This window comes from Acanthochromis polyacanthus, chromosome 23, assembly GCF_021347895.1.
Source record: "Acanthochromis polyacanthus isolate Apoly-LR-REF ecotype Palm Island chromosome 23, KAUST_Apoly_ChrSc, whole genome shotgun sequence".
Taxonomy (NCBI): Eukaryota; Metazoa; Chordata; class Actinopteri; family Pomacentridae; genus Acanthochromis; species Acanthochromis polyacanthus.
This window is the reverse complement of record NC_067135.1, coordinates 6,846,310-6,867,978: the sequence shown is the minus strand read 5'-3', so window position 1 is coordinate 6,867,978 and position 21,669 is coordinate 6,846,310. Positions and strand designations below refer to the sequence as shown.

Below are 21,669 nucleotides of genomic sequence, written 5' to 3'. Positions count from 1 at the left end.
AGCAACTCAACCACATGATGTAGCACAATATACAACACATCTGACCAAGCAACAGTCCATCAGCTACACTATATATTAGGTATTACTAAAACCTATGGAGATCATTTGACTATACGATTACCAGAATAATATCTTCATTTTCCTTTAGTTCATTTATCAAGACTATACACTGTGAAGGATGAATGCTTTTAACTGTCTTTAAGATATTTGAAGACAACTACTCTATGTATAATCTGAACAATAATAATACACCAGCCTATGAGTCTATACGGATATTCACATACAAAGTCCTTCTAAAATACGGTGGTGGGTAAAATATTGCACAGTCAGAAGCACAATGCATAATTTGACTGTGGTACTAAAACCACGGCAGGCTATAGACTCCCCAAGGCGCAAATGGTACAGTCCAATCACAAGCACAAACCACAGAATTGCAAATAAGGGATATATTTATTTCTTATTTTGGTGCAAATGTCTTATTCTCAAGGGGAAAAAAACAATAGGCAACTGAATTACTGTGTTGAATTGCCCCCCCCACCACCACCACCACCATCCCATTGCTGTGTGAGCTACTTAATACCGTGACTTTCTAGAACCAAGGAGCACATGTTACACTTCCTCTTTCATTTTTCAATTAATGGGGTTGTGATATAATAAAACCCAAAGAGAAATAGAAAAACAACCGCTTAGTTCTGTTAGTCCTCACCTCTGATTTTTGTTTTTGTTCACATGAAATATTAGGAATCTTCACTCCAAGTCTACTTTTTGGCTGGATTGCTCACTCACTGCAACTCATCAATAAACTCAGGAAGACATTTATTTAATTTATGGGGTCACAAGCCAGAAAGACTGGCAGCCAGTGTCCTAGAATGGCATGCACCTCTTCCAAAAACATATTTTATTCAGCTTACCGTAGCTCCAAACTGAATGATCTTAGTGTTAAAGTGTATTACAGTGTGTGTGTGTCTCCAAGATCAAAGGATGCAATTTATGCTCTGCAGTTCTAAGGTTACATCTGAAACCTCATATGACCCAAACAGCTTTTCTCTATAGAGTTGAATCATGATTCAATAATCTAACAAATCACTCTAAATAAAAGTCAAATGTGGCATGAAGCGCACAGTTCATTCTGTAATAGTGCTTAGATACAGAGTCTTGTTGCTACAGTACATATGTACATTCACATTACGTGCAGAGAAGTTATATTAATACTGTCCGGGGATTAATCATGTGAGTCCAAGTTCAGACTGGAAGTGCCAAAGCCTTTTTAGTAATTTTAAGAAAAAGGGCTGAGTTGGAACAAAGTCAGAGCTATTCTAAAAGTTGGATCCCAGCAGAGAGCTTAGGAGAGGTTGAGCGAGGTGAAAGAAAGGTAGAGCGGCAGAGGAAAGGAACAAAGGGGAAGCAGCTAATAGTTTGGAGGATCTAGGAATAAAAAATTTATGGAGTAAAATAAGGTTCCTTTAGTCCATCCGTCAGCATTGCTGCAGTGGAAATTAGTCTCTGCTCCCGTCAACCTTCCACCTCCACAGGGTATTTCTACTATACCCAGGTGTGTTGCATTGTCCGTTTCTGGTGCTCTCCTGGTTTGTAAACTTGTGTCAGTAAACCATGTGTTTCATGCTATTTTAGAAGGTGAGTTTGGGAATTGCATCAGTCTATGAAACAGGCCACAATGTACCACACTGTAGCAGAGCATTACGTGATTTCAGAGTCTTCTTTTGTCGAGATTTGCATTTTGGTGTTATAAATCTATTACTGAATGTTTGCCCCCGCAGCTCACCTTTTCTCTTTGTCTCTGGCTTTGTGAACTATTTTTGCACTGACCACAGCACTCCGCTCATCTTCCACCACCTTTCCTGTTGTTGTCTCATCTCCTTTCCTTCCCCCTACATCCTCCTGCTTTCAGTCTTCGTTCTCTCTCCTCCGTCAACTTATTTTCTTCATTTCTTCCCACTCCTTACATGCTAACCCCTCTTGTCAGCTCAGCTTCTCTTTCATTAATTCCCTCTTCATCTTTCCCTGTCCTCCTACTGTCGATAAGCTCCAACACATTTCCTCCCTATAGACAAAAAATTTATATACATATATACATGGAGAACCAATAGTTACAGACAGGAAGAACAATCATAATCCACATCACATTAAATCATCAATCTCCCTCTTAGCTGCCCCCTTTTTGTCAGTCAACAAACTTTAGGAGCATAATGTGAAACTTTTTGGTAGGATTTCCAATAATGCGTGCATTTACATTGATGAGCATGACATTTACCATAAAATTGTGCCCCACCCAATAACATCTTCATGGTATTGTTGCCAGTAATAAGATTTAGACAGTGATTATTTTACAGTATACCACCAAAATCCATAAATTCTTTTTTTAAGGTAATGACCAAGATGTCTTACTTTAAACTTGCACAAGCTGTGGAAACAATAAATCAAACAGTTCTGAACAAAAGCTACAGCTACAGGGACAATATATAACCAAATCATAGGCCTCCATACAATATAGAGAAGTGAGTGTACCGCTGTAAAATATCACTTAAAAGTGAAATGATTCAAAATGAATTCACCTTACAGCAACTGCTTTATTTCTGATATCAAAAGTAGAGCTTTTACTTTTACGAACAAATCAAAACAAAACACAATATTGAAAATACAAACCTCAAAGCAGAAACTCAATGCGACAAAAGTGATTACACCTATGATCAGGGCTGCAGTGGTCCTCCTCCCAAAGCAAGGCCACATTTAGTGCACCACAAGCACAATCGAGCTCTAAAAAGCAGATGGGCAGGGGATTAGCACTTGGCACAGGGGAAACCAATGGAAATCTGAGTTTCAGCGACAGCTCAGACAGTGCAAAGGGCATAATGTCAAACCTCCATGGACGTCCTCCAAGAAAAATACCTTGCTTGCTCTTTGGCACAAAAGTGTAAGGTGAGCATTTGCTAGAGAATATGAAAAGACGCTTGATGAATATCGGGAGCACATTCACATTTTGTTTGCTAATCGTACTGAAAGGCTAAGTGATGATTAGAAAACCCTTGTGCAGTTATGTTAGCACATGAATAAAAGAGTGAGTTTTCATGGAAAACATGAAATTGCCTGGATGACTCCAAACTTCTGAACGCAGTGTATGTTGCCTGACTGGAATCCAGTAGAAACCCTTTGGGTAATTTTAAAGGTAGAAGAACAAAACCCATTCAGCAAACAGCAGCTGAAAAAAAAAAAGCATCTGAAGACAGCCGTTCTGACTATTCAGAAATTTTAGAATCGTTCATGCAGGGGAAGACTAAATCTGTCATGAAAAACAAAAGTAGACATACAATGTATAGAAAAAATAAAAGATTTGAATCTCATTCATTTACTGACCTTCGTTACATTCAGCTCCTATATGTTGGATCTAAATGTATTAAATTTTACATGCTCATTTTATATTAGGCCTGTAAATGTTGAATCATTTGACATTTTACTGATATTGCACACAGGTGTACTCATTTCTGTTGTGTACTACAAAATACATGAATTATAGTACAAACATAATATAACATGTTTGACGAACTGTAGATTGTTTTCTTTCTGTAAACAGTTTTTTCTTAATGCGTCAATCTCTGCTGCAACTCCCTCTCATGTCTTTCAAAAACACGTATTTATATTTTGGGTTGACAAGCCCTAACTTTATGAGAGTGGTACTTCTACAGCTACTTTTACTACTATGGATGGGCATATGGCTGGACAAAGAAACAGAGAGGGTTATTGATGATTGGCAAGTCAGAACAAACAGACAACTCAGCTAGCAGACAAATACGTTACTCTGAAATGCTGCAGTCACAATCTATAACTGCCACAACTCAATTGTCCCTAAATGTCACGCTGTGGCTACACTGTGAACTGGCAGCTGAATGAAGCGAGAGCAATGAAGCTGAGCAAAGACCTGAAGAGAGAGCGAGACACAGAATGAAAGGTCACAGAGACCAAAGAAGAAGAAACTGTCTGAATGGCACACACTGGGAAGAAATTGACCAGAGAAAAGAAATGAGAGAGAGAAGAGGTCCTGTGGAGTCGAAGGACTTTTTTCTTAAAAAAAAAAAAAAAAAAAAAAAAAAAAGTGATGCAATGGAAAAATTGTGAGGTGACTTACTCGCTCATTCTCCTTGACTCGACCACTTCACTCTTTCCTTACATCTTTGCAGCTGCTTTTCTCATTCAGGACTTGAAGGAATACATGGTATTTTTGAGTCACTTTGTGGACAAAATGCAAAACAGACGACAGCTACACGAGTCACCTCTAGAGTCCAAAATGAACTTAGTATGAATGAGGTTTTAAAGATGACTATTTTAAGGTCTAATTTGCAAAACTGAGAGACAGTAATTGGAAATGACACATTTTCATTTGTTGTTTTTTTTCATCGCTATGCAACAACTTCATACTAACCTTTCTACATACTGTAATTTAATTGGTCTGAGAGGAAACTAGACTTTGCACCCCCTCTGGACTCAACTGCTTTCAGACTGTAGAAAATCTAGAGCGTGAAGGGAGACTTTAGTTAATCATGAGGATTTTCCAAGCAGCATTTTAGACCCTTTGTGTTTCCATCATAGAAATAGCAATCAGGTAAATTTAACGAAAGGTTAGTTAAGACAAAGTGGTGTTTTGGCAGTCTATTCTATACTACATGCATATGTCAATCTGCTGTAGAGGGAATTCCTGTTTTTTGTATTTCTTGAAACCAATCACAGCTGTTTTGGGTGGAATTAAGTGAAGGATGCAAGTCTGGCATTCACCCAAAACCTTGGCTGGAGCTTATCCCAGGTGACATCAGGCAAAAACATCAGAATTTCAAAATGAGCCTCTTTACTTGAATGTGAGCTCTTTTTAAGATTAGTTAAAAAATAAACTGCTTCGGGGTAATGCAGCGAAGACTAGAAGAAAGGACACAGATATACCATATGCACCACAGACACACATGAAAGGAGTTAAGGTTAGAAAAGGTTTTCTTCGTTTCGAAATAAAAGAAAAGAAAACAGAAGCCACAGTCGTTTCGGAAAACAGGAAGGACATATTTACTCCTGTAAACTCACTTTGTAGCTTTGCCTGACTTTCCACAACCCATGTCTTATCTGATAACCAGTCAAAGTAAATCCCTTCAAATATAAAGAGCCTTCCTCAAATCTAACCATAATGCACTTCACTGCAATGTCTCAGCTGATAGCAGTTCAAGATAGTCTGGTTTCCATTATAAAAGCCAGCACAGGGGCTCCTGTTCGCATGTTGGCCAACGTGTTTTCAATACACCGATTACTTCCCTCAACCTGTTAATGTCTGAGGCTCAGCGGCTTTTAGGAGGCATAGTGGAGAGCATAGCGAAAGAACATGGGAGGTAACAGGACATCAGCAGCATGGCTGACTGCCTAAAGTGCTAGATTATGTTAACGGACTGAAGCTGAAGCAGGATCCACTTGGTGCTCAAAGCATTCTGCAAAAACTCTCAGCTGCTTCAAGTTTTCGGTTTGTTGCTCCTCACAACTCATACTGAGAAAAACACCACTCCAGGCTGGTCCACAGCAAACGCAGCACATGCCATTCAGTAGTATCATACAGCAATAGAAAAAACATAAAGGAATAAGCAGCCAGAAGCCACAGACATTTGAGTTCTTGACATATAAAACAAAAGCCAACACACTCTGGGATCTGACAAAACTCTAACACAAAGTCGATGCTCCTTTTGCGTGGGGAAGCAAACGCTTTGCACAAGAAAAGGAATGGATTTCTCCCAGTTTTTAAAAGTGAAGTATCCACAATAAAGCTTCTGCATGCACACTTGACACACATGCATCTCATTTGCTCGTCCACTATGTATCATTTGTACTATCAGCCAGAAAACACCAGCAGCCACATCTCTTACAGTTAAGATAAATCTACTATTAAAACTACAGACCGCTCATTGTTTGTATGTGGCCGATCATGGAATATGTAGGGGATCAAATACTTGTTTCCCCCACAATAATAGACTGATACATATTGCATTGTCCGTCCTGAATTCGGCATTTTCACAATTTTGCCCCAGAAAAGTAATTCAGCAACAGTGAAGGTACAGCAACACAGAGACACACATGCTATTATTGACACTGTCAGAGAATGACGAATGCTTTGATCACTTCTCCTACTTGCTGTCGCTCAGGATAGAACATGAGCACATATTTTGGTGACTCTGAGTTTTATCATTTTGAGCCATGAAGAAGCAAAACAAGAAAATCGCAGTAAGATCTGCGGATGCTTTGTTTAGTTTAAATGTGTGCTCACTGGACTACAGCTCATTTCGGTCAATAAGTCGCTACTAACTTGTGTGTGAATGTGTCAAAAAGCAAAATTTGCTTGTCTCTTACTGCTTTAGGTGGAAAGTCTTTTACCTGAAGAGGGGGCAGACAGATGGAAAGGGACATTCACACAAGTGTTTCTGCATGTGTGTGCTAACTGTATGCTCTGGTTGTTTGTACAATCTATAACACAAGCTACAAAATGCTGTCCTTGTCGGAACAATTACAAGAAGTTTTCCCGCTCAAAACTTCAAGGGCACACAGATAAGGGAACGCGAATTTCTTTCCTGCTACTTTCCTTTATAACTACCAGTTTGATTAATTTCCTAATCCGAGTTGTTCTCAAAAGGTAATAAATGTTTCCTTGTTTTGTGACCTTCTTCGTGATCTCCTCAAATCACCCCACTGTTTTGTATTTTATGTGTTTTTATGTGTTTTTTCCAGCGGCTCTACTGTTACACGACTGTGATCATCAAGATGAAAATTTAGCTCAATGAATCAGAGGGGAGTCATTTCACCTGTACGCTCGTGAACTTCATTATACTTTACAGCAGTCAAGGAAATTATTTTCAACAAATCATGCGTTGTCTTTTGTAAGCTGCATCTAATTACTAAAGGAGCAATTTAAGGTGATATTAGTGCGAATATATGACTTTGAATCTCAAAATCTTTGCAGAGAATTTTCACTGGCTGTACGACAGTTGAAAAGAAAAATATATATTGGCATAAACACACATGACTCGAATCTGTAACCAGGGAGGAATGAAATAAGAATTTTAAATGGTCCAGAGCCATTAGATTTCTCCTTTAAACATGACAATTATGTTAGATAGTCATGGTGTGATCAAAGAGTTCTGGGACAAGTTGTATTACACATGCATGGAGCACGTCATGGCGACACGCACGCAACATGTGTGAGCAAGAAGTCAAGATCATAACATTGTGCTATCAGCAGATTTTTTTGCGACCACTGGTAGGTAGGAAGGCAAACTGAAGCAAACAAAGGAAGAGCAAGAAAACATCAAGTTCTGTGTCAGTCAGCAGCCAAGACGGTCCAGTCATCATGTCAAGGATCGTCACTGGTGACCAGAGGTGGGTCTGCAGCTACCATAAGAGAAGCAACAGCAGTTTTCACAATGAAAAGACCCCTAGCTTCCAAAAGCAGACAAGGTACATCAAGTCAGAAGCATAACAGGCACATAGTAGTTGCTTTCTTCAAAATTTACGTGGTTGTGCACCGGCATGTTGTCACACAGGGTTGGACTGAGAGAATATGCAACACAAACGACACGAACTGTTGTGCAATGGCATACAGGTGTGCCACTTGGTCACAGCACAGTGATTACGTGCAGCATAATCGTGGCCTATGTGCTAGATTTGGCTTCTTGTAACTTTTTAAATTGCATTGACATTGAGGATGGACTCTATGCATGTGCCAGGACCACAAGCCGTGCTTTAAGGACAGTTTATTATGGGCAGAGACTATAGGAGGAGGTTCTCCATCATCCACATCTTTATAATTCATCATTTATCGAGTTGTAATTGAAGTAGTTGCTGCCGTACTTTGAATGAGTTTTGATTTGTACGTTTTCCACCAAAATCCGAGAAAGTCCTGATTTCTACAGAAACCCTGTTTGATGTCTGCCTTCTGTGCTCAGTACACAGGAATAATCACTGGCACACTGCTAGAGTGTAATCTGTAACAAACTGCTGTTTCTTTAAGTGTCCTTCTGTGTTCGATGAGGGGAAACGCAACCGGCCGTGCAGCACACAGGCATGATCCTGCTACAGTATGACCAGAGCCGCCAGCTACACACGTCTGCATAGCAGGACTACCAGCAAGCATTGGAGAAGCACTGGGAGTGTTGTGTCGCTGCACAAACATTCATTTTTTACAGGCACAATCTCAGAACTTATTGATCACATCTTGTACTGACATTTATAAATTTAACAACTATTACTGGGACTAACAATGGATCGGGTGCTAATTGCAATGGCACACAATGCTTTTTTTTTTCTGTATTTGTTTTTGTAAACTGTATTTTGGCAATTTGATTAAGTGCAGGTGATCTGGGCACAGTATTTATTTAGCGGTAACTAATACTCCAAAGCTCCACTCACTTTCTGACCTTCAACTCATGAAGCTTTTCATGTATCAGCAAATTGCTTTAGTCAAGAGGAGTTCAATGAATGCAACACAAATCGTAGCTAATCATTCAGCTGACATTTCTGTTTCTACTCCTACAGAGATAATGGCATCACTTGAACGTTTTGGCCAGGATATGCAAATGCAGAACACAAAAAATAAAGCTCAAGTTGAAAATACTACAAATGACCTTTAAGATAGAAAGATAAAGAAAACACAGCAGTTGTACCTTTCCACTCCGTTTCTCTCGATTCATGGTGTGACTGTTCACAATCTGTGCTTGTCAGGTTTTACTCTGCTCATTTTTAGGGCACTGTAGATCTCCCATTTTCTCTGTGTTTCTTTTCCACACTCCCAATCTCCTCACTGTCAAGCCCAAATGGCTCTGTCTCCCTGCATCTCTCCTTTCAATTTCCTTTCCTTATTCATCCCTTCATCCTGCGCTGCTGCTGTCTCTTTCCCAGCTGGCTCTTGGCCTCCGCCCAGGTGGGCTCTTTGCCCTGGAGAATCATGATGGCCTGCATCACTGTCTCCACCAGTGCTGGGGGGCAGCTATGAGACTTGATCTTTGTCGCGTCCTTTTAATTCAGGGACTCCATAGGAAATGAGAGAGGACAGAAAGTAAGTGGATGGATGACGACAGGGTATACTTCTTGCTGAGCCGCATTATAATTCATGAGCTCTTTCTCTCTTTTTTTGGCAAAAGGAGCAAAAGGAAAGCCAGACATTTTTAGATTAACAAATTCTGCTAGTCGCTCTTTAAATTTTGGCTTCCTTGACCTCTGAAAAGGACATCCACTTGTCTGCAACAATAACTGCAGAGAAATCATTTTGCCATTCATGATTGTATCTGTAACACTTATCTTTTTTAATGCTAAAAAGATTCCTCTCAAAGATGTGGTGAGACTCAGAGACCTGGCCTAGTCCTTGATCTGTCAAAAACATTTCATTACTTAGCTTTTCATCCAGAACTGTCAGTAACAAATCTGGCAAATCATTTTAGAGTGTCTCAGTTTAAATGAGTATGCTACCTTGAACTGATGAGGTAGCATGGGTGACGTATGAATGGTGTTTTTCTATCTTTCTTTTATACTGTGAAAAGGGTTTACCAGTCTCAAGATTGACTACCGCCGCTATCAACCATTAGCTCTACATCTATTCAGATAAACTAAGAGTCTATAAGCAGCTCTCTGTAGCTGTACTTACACAAAGCACTGCTTTGAATTAAATGCAGACAACAGCGTCTAAACAAGTGAACCATCATTCTCATGTGACGATGCTGACGTTTTTTAAGTATGTTCATTGACCTTACTGTGCTAGCATGCTCTATTCACCCAGTCATACAAGTCATTCCAGACGTCCCTCCTCCCAAGAGCCTTTTCCAAGGTGTTTCCAGGCCGGATGAAAAACATAATCCCTCCAGGGAGTTCTGAGTCTACTTTGGGGTCTTTTCCCAGATGAACATGCCTAGAACACCTACAAACAAAGCCGCCAAGGAGGCAACAAAGTCAGCTTTTATGCAGAAACTGGCCAACCAACAGTCGACAATCTAACATCTGCATATTCCTGCTTTCTCACTGCCCGCTAATTCCATGTGAACCATTCAGAACAAGCAGCTGCCATCAGTCCACCAGGTTTATTTACTTTCTAGAGCTGCTTCTGCTAACTGCTACCTAGCAAAACTGAATACAAGAGTCTCAATGCACACCCAGCATCTAAGGAACTGAAGACCCAGTGGATTACTTTTATTATTAAACACAAAGTCACCATAGAATAGTTTTAGCATTAGCATCATTAGCATCTTGTAAGTCTGACAGTATTCTTCACTCCAACTATATGGCCAGAAGTCAGAGCTCAGAGGTCAGGACTACGAAGCAATTTCAATATGCTCAGGGTATATTTTCATGATCTAACAACCATGAAATAGGCACATCACAAATATGGACAGAGCAGAATATTTCACAAATAAAGAACAAACTATATTATTAGAGAAACATTCAAGATTTTAAATGCATAACGGACTAAAAGCAACACAGCAGCAAAAATCGAAACGGGTACAAAAAACTGCATATTGTGTGAACCCATAAGCTTACAGGTTTATCAATATCAACACCAAATTATTAGAGCACAAATAAATAAACAGCTGTGTTGCTTAGATGTATCCTTCTTGCTTGTAGGACAGTTTGAGCCCTATTCTTTTAGTTGCAACCCCGGTGGTGTTGAATGGGCTTGGGGGCAAATAAAAAAAAGAAAATAAGACCATAACTCAAAGAATTAAGTAGGCTCACACTCCGGTCGTTTAGACAGCTACATGTAATTGTGCTTAACTTTATATTTTTCTCATAAGAACAAAGTATAATCCTAAACCCAAATGGGGAGTTTAAAATATAATACAGGCTATAAAAAGCACAACTGCTCCAGGAAAAGTCAGGAAGGAAAGCTGAAAAAAACTGCAGACTGTGTGAATGCGTAATTAATATGCCTATCAATATCACTGTCCCACTGTGTATAAGTTGCTTAGATGTAAGTTTCCTATTCAAGATTGAAGATTGAGTTTAATTGCCATCATGCATCACAAGACTGTACAACAAAATTACAGATGCGGTCCCTTTATGCTTCTCACAAAAAAGACAAATTATTTGACAAATAAATAATCAAGACGGAAAAATAAAACTATTTTCATGGTGATGTGGAGGAAGAATTCAGTAATCTCACATTCAGCCTCATTCTTCTGCCGTGTAAAACAGTTTTATCCTTATTCTCTCAGCTGCTTGGCAGTGTTAAAAAGTCATGGGAGCAGGCAAAGAACAAATATAAAAACATTATTCAAACCGGTAAGCAGACTTACTGCAAATCTTTTGAGGTCAACAAGTGCAAGGCTTTAGTGCTTTAATCAGTTACAGTTCCAGGATTATGCTACTCTACAAAGGCATATAGAAAAAATGAACTGGCTTTGAAATCACTTGTAGCTGTAAAAACTCCTATTTTCATATCTTCCTATTTGCAAACCAAACTCCACAGGATCTACCAGGAATGGTGACGCTATTTTCTAAGACAGCTGAGTGGTCACAAGGTTGTGTTTGAATACTCACCATTGTCCTGAAAACCATAGACTGTATATATAGTGGACATAGCATCTGGCTCCAGAATTGAAGCCAACCCGGAAGTGTCAAAAACTTGCAATATCACGCCGTCCGCTAGGGCTGGCTCCAAAAAGCTTTTTCTCCATAGACCCCAATTCATTTTTGGAAAAAATAAAATTTGATAGACTGATGTTCTACAGCTCAGGATTTTTTTCCTGTTAGTTTTCATGGTCAAAATGAGAGATCAGGTGGCCGATCTTAAAATAAATCAATACTGAATTTTAAATAAATCGTTAAAGTTGGCGGAGCCAGGGGGCGTGGCTATACTTGATAGACAGCAACAGAAGCCTCTGTGGTAAAATGTGGGCGGGATAAGACAGTCTTCAGCCAATCCTGGCCCTAGTTGCTCTCCGGTCCAGTCTGTTTGATGACGCTTTTTACGTCACTGGCTCCAAAAAATCCAAAACGGCGACCAGGAAGTAGCAAAATCCGAGCTTCATTTTCTCGGCATTGAAACCAACGGGTGACGTCACGGTTAGTTCACGCCTGCTGAGTACCCAGAAGTGAACCTGAAGTTACCTCGCTAACCTCGGATCCTCAGGACTGGATGGGTTACTGAATATTCATGTTGACTGTTGTGCTTCGGTGCAACCTGATGTTCATATCTGTTAGCTTCTCTCCTACACTCCGTGCTCACATGCACTAAATTTTAAGACAGTACAATTCCCAATAAAGCTTTATGCATTTACGTATTTTTCTGTTCTGTTGACAGACGATGGATTGAATGTGAAATACTGACTGAGACGCAGACCATTAGGAGTACATGTTAACCAGCAGTCTGTTCATAATCACTTCCAGTGTGGTTCTCTGCAACGCAAAACTACTGATTTATAACCACAACATTGCCTGAAAAACTCATCACACATATGGGTTTAAGACCACAGCTGTCCTGAGAATTAAGCAATATTTACATACACTGGTCTCAATCAGATTTATGTCAGCAGCTGTGCCGTAGGGACATGTAGGACTGCCACTCATTTGTTAAAAAGGAGCACAACATGGAGGTTTAAGGAATCACCAAACTTACAACAATTCATCCTGAGGGGAACATGAATGTCTTTTCAAAATCTCATGACGACCCATCTAATAACTCAGAGGACATTTCACTCAAAACTGCAAATGTCAACCACATAGCGGTGCTGGGGGAAAAGTCAGGGCATCACCAAGGTTATGAGCGTACAACATCTGGGAAGCTAAAATGTCTAAACTATTTTAGGGCCACTCCATGCAGTTGATGTGGACATATGTCATTGTAGAAGAGAAATGTTTGTTCTACTCCACTAAACATCAGCGAATCGTGAAAGTCATCACAATTCATCCTCTATGGACCACGGATATCTGGAAAACTATATTAAGATTTGTATTCTCAACACTCCCTAGAGCTGCACAGACATGTACAAGCATTCATAGATAAGCACACGTCAAGAACACTCCTCTTATCACTTCTCTATGAGCAGCAAATGATGGTTTTACATAGTAACGATACAGTGCTATGCTATAACTTCTCTTTGTGTATCCTTGTCATGGGTCATAGGGCGATCTGTCAGGGTGAACTGAAGAGTGTGTTTGATAAAATGGGGGAATAAAACAAAGCATTTTAAGGGCAGCAGTACCATGTCATGTTAGAGCTAACATGACAAGCTACTGTCTACCTGAAAGCTTACCTTCTGCTGCCTGTCAGACTCTATTTTCTGCTGCTCAGTGATGGATAGATTCTCACCACTCTGTTTCTAGGACTCTATCTGCTTCCTGGCCTCCTGCAGCTTTACAGACATGGCATGACAAACACCCACACACTCGCACACATACACACACACGTGTATAAAATCACTTGCGCAGGGGAGCAATTATGACGGAGGTAGGTATTTAGTGAGCTGAATAGACAGACAGAGTCATTTATCTACAGAGCTGAGGTCAGACAGGTGGCGACTGTAAAGCGAATGAAGAGAGATCTCACACTGCAAAGGACCAGAGGAAAAAGACTTTAATAAGAGATTTTCAGAGATTTTTCTCCATTCTTTCTCCTTCAGGTCATATCATTATCTGCACTGATAAACATTATCCACACTATAATTGACCAGGCAAGCTATGTGCTCTGGTTAAGTCCTTGTCTGATATATCTCACATCCAAAGTGCACTGCAGAACAAAAGACAGCTGAAGACAGAAGACTGAAAGGACTGAAAGGCTACAGTTATCATTTTTTCTAGGTATATTCTTTCATTTGGAGCATGTTTCCTTAAAGCTAGTGTCTTTAAATGCTCTCAGAAAAGATCACAGTTTGACAAGTTGTTTGTACCTGGTCTGAGAAGGCCAAGAGCATCTCAAAGGACAGAGATTTAGAATTTTTCAAATGCAATAGTCACATGCCTAAAGGTATGTACTACATATTAAAACAACTATCGGTCATTGAAATCATTCTTGCTGGCATGTTGACCCAGGTAAGCTTTATAGAAAATCAAACATGTTGGGGTGAGTCTGATCAACAAGAAACAAGGCAGTGCTGCAACCGAGGTATAAATAACTTACACTGTGCAGCAGGATAGGTTATGATTTCTAGTCCACATTGCATTGATGCTCCTATACCTTTGTACAGTGTGAATAAACTAAGGCCACTGCATTCACTTTCAATTACTCATTGCTTTATGAAAACTATTGTAGAAGATGTAGAAAAGAAAGATAACTGGTTAAAATGGAATTGTAGAATTAGATTTGGCTTGGTTAGGGTTAAAACACCCTGTCTTCACTGTATGAAGCTTAAAACTGATGTGCAAATACAATATTCCATTGCTATTTAGAGGTATACATGTAATCTTTAGTATACCCCTGCTACATCATAAATGCAGTTTTTACAAAGCTGAAAATGTCAAAGATTGTCCCCATTAACGATAACTGCACAGGTGATGAATTTCTCCATAACTCACCCATTTAATTGGCAATAGGACCTAAAATGATGCATAATTAAGGGTGTGGCTGCTGTAAGCGACAGGTAGGTGTCCTAATAGGCCACCAAACTGAGCTTTAAAACTGCTGTTCAGATAACCACCTTTACATACAGCAGGTGTGTTTGACTGGGCACCCATCACTGCAGCCTGAGCTTAGCATCCCCCTTCATTTCTTTCCCAAATTCGTTTTTCATCTAGCTTTATTTAATTCTTATACTTTCCCTGTTTTGTTACCAGTTTATTAGTGATCTGTGAAGCACTTTGAAATGCACAAAAAGTTTAAAGTCAAAGTTTAAAGATGGTTGCAATAGGTTAAAAAAATACCAAAAAAACTCTGAATGTTTTCCCCCATATAGGAGAATGGTAATGAGGTGCAGTCAGACCATTTTCCAGTGTTGACAGATCACTGTGGAGATAGATCAAGCTAAGTGAGACAACTACCAGAAAGTCTACACAGCAGCTTCAGTTACTAACTACAGCATATGACCTTTGCTGTATGATGGAGTGGCTCTACTAACTTTCATTGAGGGTATTTTTCATAAAAGTGCAGCAATTCCCATGACATGACACAAGGCAGTCCACCTCTGCAATAATATGTGTCAGGACACCCTGTGACATAGCTGAAGTAAAGTTAAATTAGTCCAGATACTCCAAAATCAATTCCTCATCCTCAACAGCTCAATTGACAGGGGTCCTTAATGCCATTTTGAAAGACCGTTGTAAAAATGTCAAATGAGTGTTCGGGGAAATGCCTTCCCAGATAAACCAATACTGGGAAACAAGGTCTAGGAAACTTGCCAACTGAGGTAAATTACTTGTGTCACCTGGGTAATGATAAATGGAAGGTCCCAAAATGGAATCTAGCTGCACATTCTTTGCTAATTAACATGTTTGCCAAAACTGACCTTTTGCAAAAAGTGAACAAAATTATGAGAACAATAAAAACAGAAAGGTAGTGCTCTCTGATATTACAGACAGCCAAAACTAAACCGAGCATTGTGGAAAAGAGGCTACAAAACTTTAATTTGAAATGAGGTCTGGTTGAGGAGCTTGGAAATGCAATTAAAGTCAGGTCATGTTTAATGGGCACGAAAATGAAAGCCTCCTGATGTGGAAAGCTAAAAAAAAATAAAAAAGCTCTCTGTTCCTGTTCAACCATGTTCAGGTTACTGCCTCCATTCCAGACAGCAATCCTCTGCCTCCCATTCAAACGCTGCTCCACTCACAGGTTGGCTAGCCCCGAGGCTCTGATTGGCCAGATTCATTTCATTGGGCTCTTAAAGGCCTCATCATACCAAAGGAAGGATGAGGAGGCTCTAGCTCTACAGAGGAGTGAAATACCAGAACTAGCAGCTGGTAAGCCTTCAAACACCAGGACAACATCTGCTGGTCATTCACACCCGTGGTTAGTGGCGGTGAAGTTAAATTATTGCTGGAGGAGGCAGTTCCTCTTCACAAATGGCTATTACTGAATTTCAAACATGCTTTTTCAAAAGTGTCAATAGACAGGGTTTTTGCTTGAACTTAGCATTACAAAGTAAATGCTGACTGCACAATGTAACCGTTGTGGAAAAACGACACCATCTGCCTTTAGATTGGTTCCCTGAAGCCGTATTCAGATCCTGTAGTTAATTCAAAGTGCCAATACAGCAGTGTAAAACACTCTTTTACAAGTAAAGCTAGTCAAAGTAGCTGCATATTAGCAACAACATGCAGTTAAAGTATTGAAGGAAAGGTACTTGTTTGGTCCATCTGACTTATGCATTATTATATAAGGTGTCATTACAACATGAATGCTGAAGCATCATGTGTCAGAAGCTGCTGCAGGTGGAGCTAGTTTAACTACTTTTTATCAAGTTTTACATAGAATGACAGCAGATAACTCTGAGGGACCTTGACTGTGAGAAGGAAAAAGAAAAAGAAAGCTCTGATACACAAATCTCCTCAACCTTGATCCTTTTCAGTTAGATATTGGATCATTTAAGACGCCAGAAGCTAAAATGGTTGGAAATCACTGGTTTATTCTTTGACAATGTGATGTATTTTAAAAGCGTATTGTACTATCAAAGGTGTCAGATAAATGTAATGAAGTAAAAGCATAAAGTAACACAAAATGTGAATATTCAAGTAAAGTACAAGTAGTCCAAAGCTGTGCTTGAGTACAATAATTGAGTGAAATATTCATTGATTTTCCACTATTTGCCTTCACTATTCAGTTCTATCTGCAATAGTGCAACCAGAACAAAGTATCAGACTATCAGTATCTCTCCACAAGCAACTGATGGTGAAACAACCAAAGCACACGTGGAAATTGTATTTGGCAAAAGACAAAGAGACCTGTAGTCGGTAATGAAGCTGAAAAGGCAAAGTGACAGGGTTAATAAGTGTCCTTCACTTGGTGTTGTTTCTGTTTCAGTGAGTGACAAAACCTGCCTACTTGTTAATACAACCAGCTACCGCATTTCATTTCCAGAGGCCTCCCTTCACGTTAGCGTCGAGCCATACAGCCACTGAATAATGCCAAAGACTGGCACCAGAGACGGTTATAATCAATTTTCTGTGCATTTATTCCTTATGACCAAGTATCTACTATCACTGTCTCAGCACAATTTCTTTCATTTTTCCTTTTATGGAATAACAAAGCAAAATGATACCAACTTAATTCACTTTTCTCAGCGCATATTACAGAATTTCTACCTGCTTTCATGTCTCCATTATAGACTAATGCCAGGCTCAGACTATAAGAGGTTTAAAATCCAAACAGACTTTTCAATCAGGTTGCATCATGCACATAAGGAGAAACTTCACAGATAGTTTTCGCTCTAATCTCAGACACACACTCTACCAGATTTAAAAATAAGGCTGCCCCTCACACTGTAGGATATTATTAAAATTATCGGGCCAGAGGAACCAATCAGGGGGCTGTGCACCACCTCATGTGATCTCACGGTGAAGCAGATAAAAAACTTGCTATAATGCTGATAGTACTTTGTAGTATAAAAAAAAAAAACTAAAGCAGAAGGTTAAACATGAAAAAATAGTTGAGGAAATGTGGTCAACATGATGCAGTTGTCTCTTCTTTAACGAGAAGTGGAGGTGAGATTTTAATATTTAATTTCTAATTTAATTTAGCTAATGTTAGCCTCAAGGGTAAGAATGTTTGATATTAATTGAGGTGGCCCTGAGGAGTCAGCGAACAGTTCAGGACTCTTAAAACTGGATCTGTAAACTCCTCACATTACCAAATCATTTGGGCTAAGTATCAGTTAGGAACAAGGTCCTGGACAGGACTTCTCCTCCGGTTGTTGGGAGGGGTGAATGTTAATCGACCTTTAGTCTGAGCCTGACAGGAATGGATAAATTGTCACTTCTTCCCTTAATGTTCCACTCCGACACCAATCGCTGCTTTAGTTTATGCAAAGCAACACTCAGAATATATTACCATGCCACATAAAACTACGACCATTTCACTTTGCCTCTTTAATAACCTCTTCTCTTTCCATTTTTGTTGGTTGCCGATCAACTGTGAGAAAAATGTAAAGCGGTCTGGGCTTTGTGACAGTGGTGGCAGCGAGATTACAACATAGAAATGCGTGGGGTGGGGGGGGGTTTTGAAGAATTGCCTGTTGCCGCTTTAAGATATAGCAATCCCTATTTTGGAGCTAAGAAGTCAAGCGGTGCAGGTAGGGATGAAGTGAACCTTAGTCAGGGACACTTTTAGGACTACAAAAGTCAGCCCTTAAGCAGTGGAGTTCAATTCAAAAGCACAACCGATGAATAAGGTAAAGCAGGATCTGCCCAGGACTCCAGTGTAAGTCAGTGAAGTTTGGCTGGTTAATTGGTGTAGTAGGGCTCACTGAGCTCTGGCAATGTGATATGGATCCGACTAGCAGCTAGTGGTCAGGGGGCCAGGATGCCTCGTCACCCAGAGAATGGTGATTAGGTCTGGGTAATGGTGCCTGCCAGCCCAATTAGCAGCATTATGTGTGACCACTACCCTGTGCCACTAATTACAACCCAGGCCATGAGTTGTGTGCGAGAGAATCAGAGAAAGATGGAGGGAACGAGTGTTCGGCGAGAAAGGCAGCGTGTGTGTGTGTGTGCGTGACACCAGAAGGAAAGAGAATGAAGAAAGGAAAATGTGTGTGCAGACAACTGACCCTCTCTGCCACAGCATCCACCCTGTCATTTCCAATTACAGCGAGCCTCGGGTCTTTGCTGCAGCATCGCCCAGCTTGCTAGACCTCATTTGCTGACACCAAGCGTCAATCTTCCATTAACACTCTGATTCATGGTGAGACACGACCCACTGTCCCCAATGTAATACTGAGGAGCTACTGAAAGGTACTGTAGGGAATAATTACATGCATCTGAGGGATGGAGGAGCTCGTGTGTACCTCCATTTAATCTTTTTTTCTACATCATTAAATTGCATTACGACGGCGGACTCAATGAGCAAAATGCATATGAGCAAAATCACAAAGGTGGCTCCAGATACTGAAATGATGCAACTGTGACGTGCCATCTTCCTCTGCCTGCTGCTTGTGGCTCTCTGGCTCAGGAACCCAGTGGGCAGAGTAGAGAAGGACATCAGGAAACATGTACATCTGAGTAATCTGGGCCTCAGCCTGTTCACATGGCTTCATCGCTAAATCCTTCCCCACAACTAAGTTTGGTTGAGATTTTGTGCCTTCTATTGGTACTTCTCTCACACACACACGACACTCAACACTCAGCATTCATTACTGGCTGCTTTACATTGCAGCTTATCGGGGCCAATTTAACATTTTTTATCTGAATAAACATGACACAAACAAGAATTAGCCATGAAAAAAAAATCAATGAAAGCAGTGCATCCCTGCTGACAAATGCAGCAATGGTTTGGTTTTATACAAATTTAAATAAATTTCACTTCATTAATTAACAGTAGTGGTGAGTCAGAGTGTGATGGACACACCAGGTTTCCTCTCTTGGTGAAACATTTTCAGCTTTCTTACAAATAAATTGCATATGGCCAGATTCACATTGAAACATGCATTTATTTGAATGTGGAGTTGGTAAAATGGACTGTTTATGTTAGAGTGAAGCGGATGCAGCTTCACCACAACACGGTGATGTGACAAACAGTGAAAAAATCCAGAGAGGTGTGTGTGCCTTTGAGAGTTGTGTTTTTTTTTTACTCAGCACACACTGTAATGTAGCAGGGTTGTTTACTTGTGCAGAGAGTTTTTATGAGTTTATAAAAAGTACACTAAAATGCATTAAAAGTACACCAATACCTGCATGGGCTGCTGTTGTTAAGGCATCAATTCACATCCAGCTGCTAGGAGAAGCTGAGGAGTGCCATTAAGTGCTGGGGCTCTTCAACCTAGAAGCACAGCGGTGAGAATCATACTGCACTCCTTCTCATAAACCCATGTCGATGGCTTGAAAGTTTGGTGTGTGTTTCGCGGTGAGTACCTCGCCAAACACATTAGTGGAATGAAATGTTCTGCTCTAATTGTGATTATACAAGCTGGGCTATTCATCTGTGTTAATGTACTCACTGAGGACTACGGGTCAGAGCAGTGTGAAACAAGAGAAAACACAGTTCTCAAAGAGGAGACGATAAGGACGGGGAGAAAAGAGGGGAAACAGGTGCGAGGCAAGAAACAGAATCTACCTGAAGGGCTCTCTGACTGGGTTCACAATGAGAACTGCATGTAGATTGTTCCTGACTTCACCACATCGTCTTTCGTGGGAGACTCAACAGTATCGCACCTCCAGGCCACAAAGACGACAGATGCATGTTATTCCAGTTAAAGCTTGATGTAGTTTTCTAAAATCCAGTAAAGTAATACTAAATACATTGATTGAGTGACTGATTCCAACTCCCAAACACTGATGGAGCTCGCAGCAAAGAAATCCAGCATCTGCTATGTATAATACCACGCAAGAAAACTTTCTGCACCAATGATAAGTAGCTCACCACATTAACCCTTAACCTTTCACGCATGAATTATTTAAAAAAAAATTCAGTGAGAAGTTCTTTACTTTTCCCAACAAGACTTTAAATGTTTTCAGATGGATTATTTTTAAGATCTAATTATTATGCATGGAATAACAAACTATCCACTATAGTGGAAACTGCATAGCGATGTTTTGATTGCAGTGTAAAGCAAAATAGGACAACAAAAATGTACCTAGCAGGCATCGCCCTGGATCTCCTGCAGAATGATTACTTACATGGAAAATAGTTTGCTTTTTGTTTTTAAAATTGTGCACATTTCAATACCGAGACAAAAGAACTGATCATAGACTTTAGACAAAGAAACAAAACTGCTCACCAGGGACTTAACACCACTAGGGTAGAGGTGAAGCTGGTCTCTTGCTTCAAGCTCCTCGGGGGCACATCTCAGAGGACCTGACCTTGCAGAGCAAACACCACCCACCTCATCAAGAAGGCCCAGCAGCGCCTCTCTTCCCGAGGACTGAGACGCACCAGGCTCCCACAACAGTTGCTGAAGAACTTGGAGAGCATCCTGACATACAGTCTGGTACTCAAAATGTACAGCAGAGAAAAAGAAGGACCTGCAGCGCGTCATCAAGATGGCTCGGTTGATTGTCGGCTCTCCACTCCAAAACTGCGTGACATTCAGTCGAGCCGACTCCAAAGACGAGCGTCAGCATCAAGAAAGACCCCTCTCACCCCCTTTTCACCTCCCTCTCTTCAAGCTAGACCTCAGAGTTCACTGCACTCTGTCAAACAGCCTGAGGAACGGCTTCTTCCCCAGAGCGGTGGAGAGTCTTGAACTCATAATGCCCCTTTGTATTTCCATGTACATCCCATGTTTCATTTTAATTACTTTCCAGAAAAGAAATCTGAATTTTGTAAAAAGTCAGGTTCGAAACTCGTGTCGCAATTTTGCCGACATATTACAACAAAGCAGTTTTAAGGAGGGGATTTTGATGATCTATTTTCCAAATGTTTTAGGAATAAAGTGTTCTATAAATTGGGCTTGTAAATAATAGATGAACAAACTGTTCAGAAAAAACCTTGAGAATATAGATGGGAATTAACCTGGAAAGTTTGGTGGATGTAAGTGCTGCTGAAGGTGGGACTTCTGAGTCACAGAGTGG

General features: G+C 40.3%; 1 long non-coding RNA gene across 8 annotated transcripts in view; it reads right to left on the bottom strand.

Annotated features, from left to right (window-relative positions):
- Positions 1 to 21,669, bottom strand: part of LOC110951096 (uncharacterized) — a 78,421-nt gene that overhangs the window by 12,823 nt on the left and 43,929 nt on the right. The gene's annotated exons all lie outside the window — the stretch shown is intronic.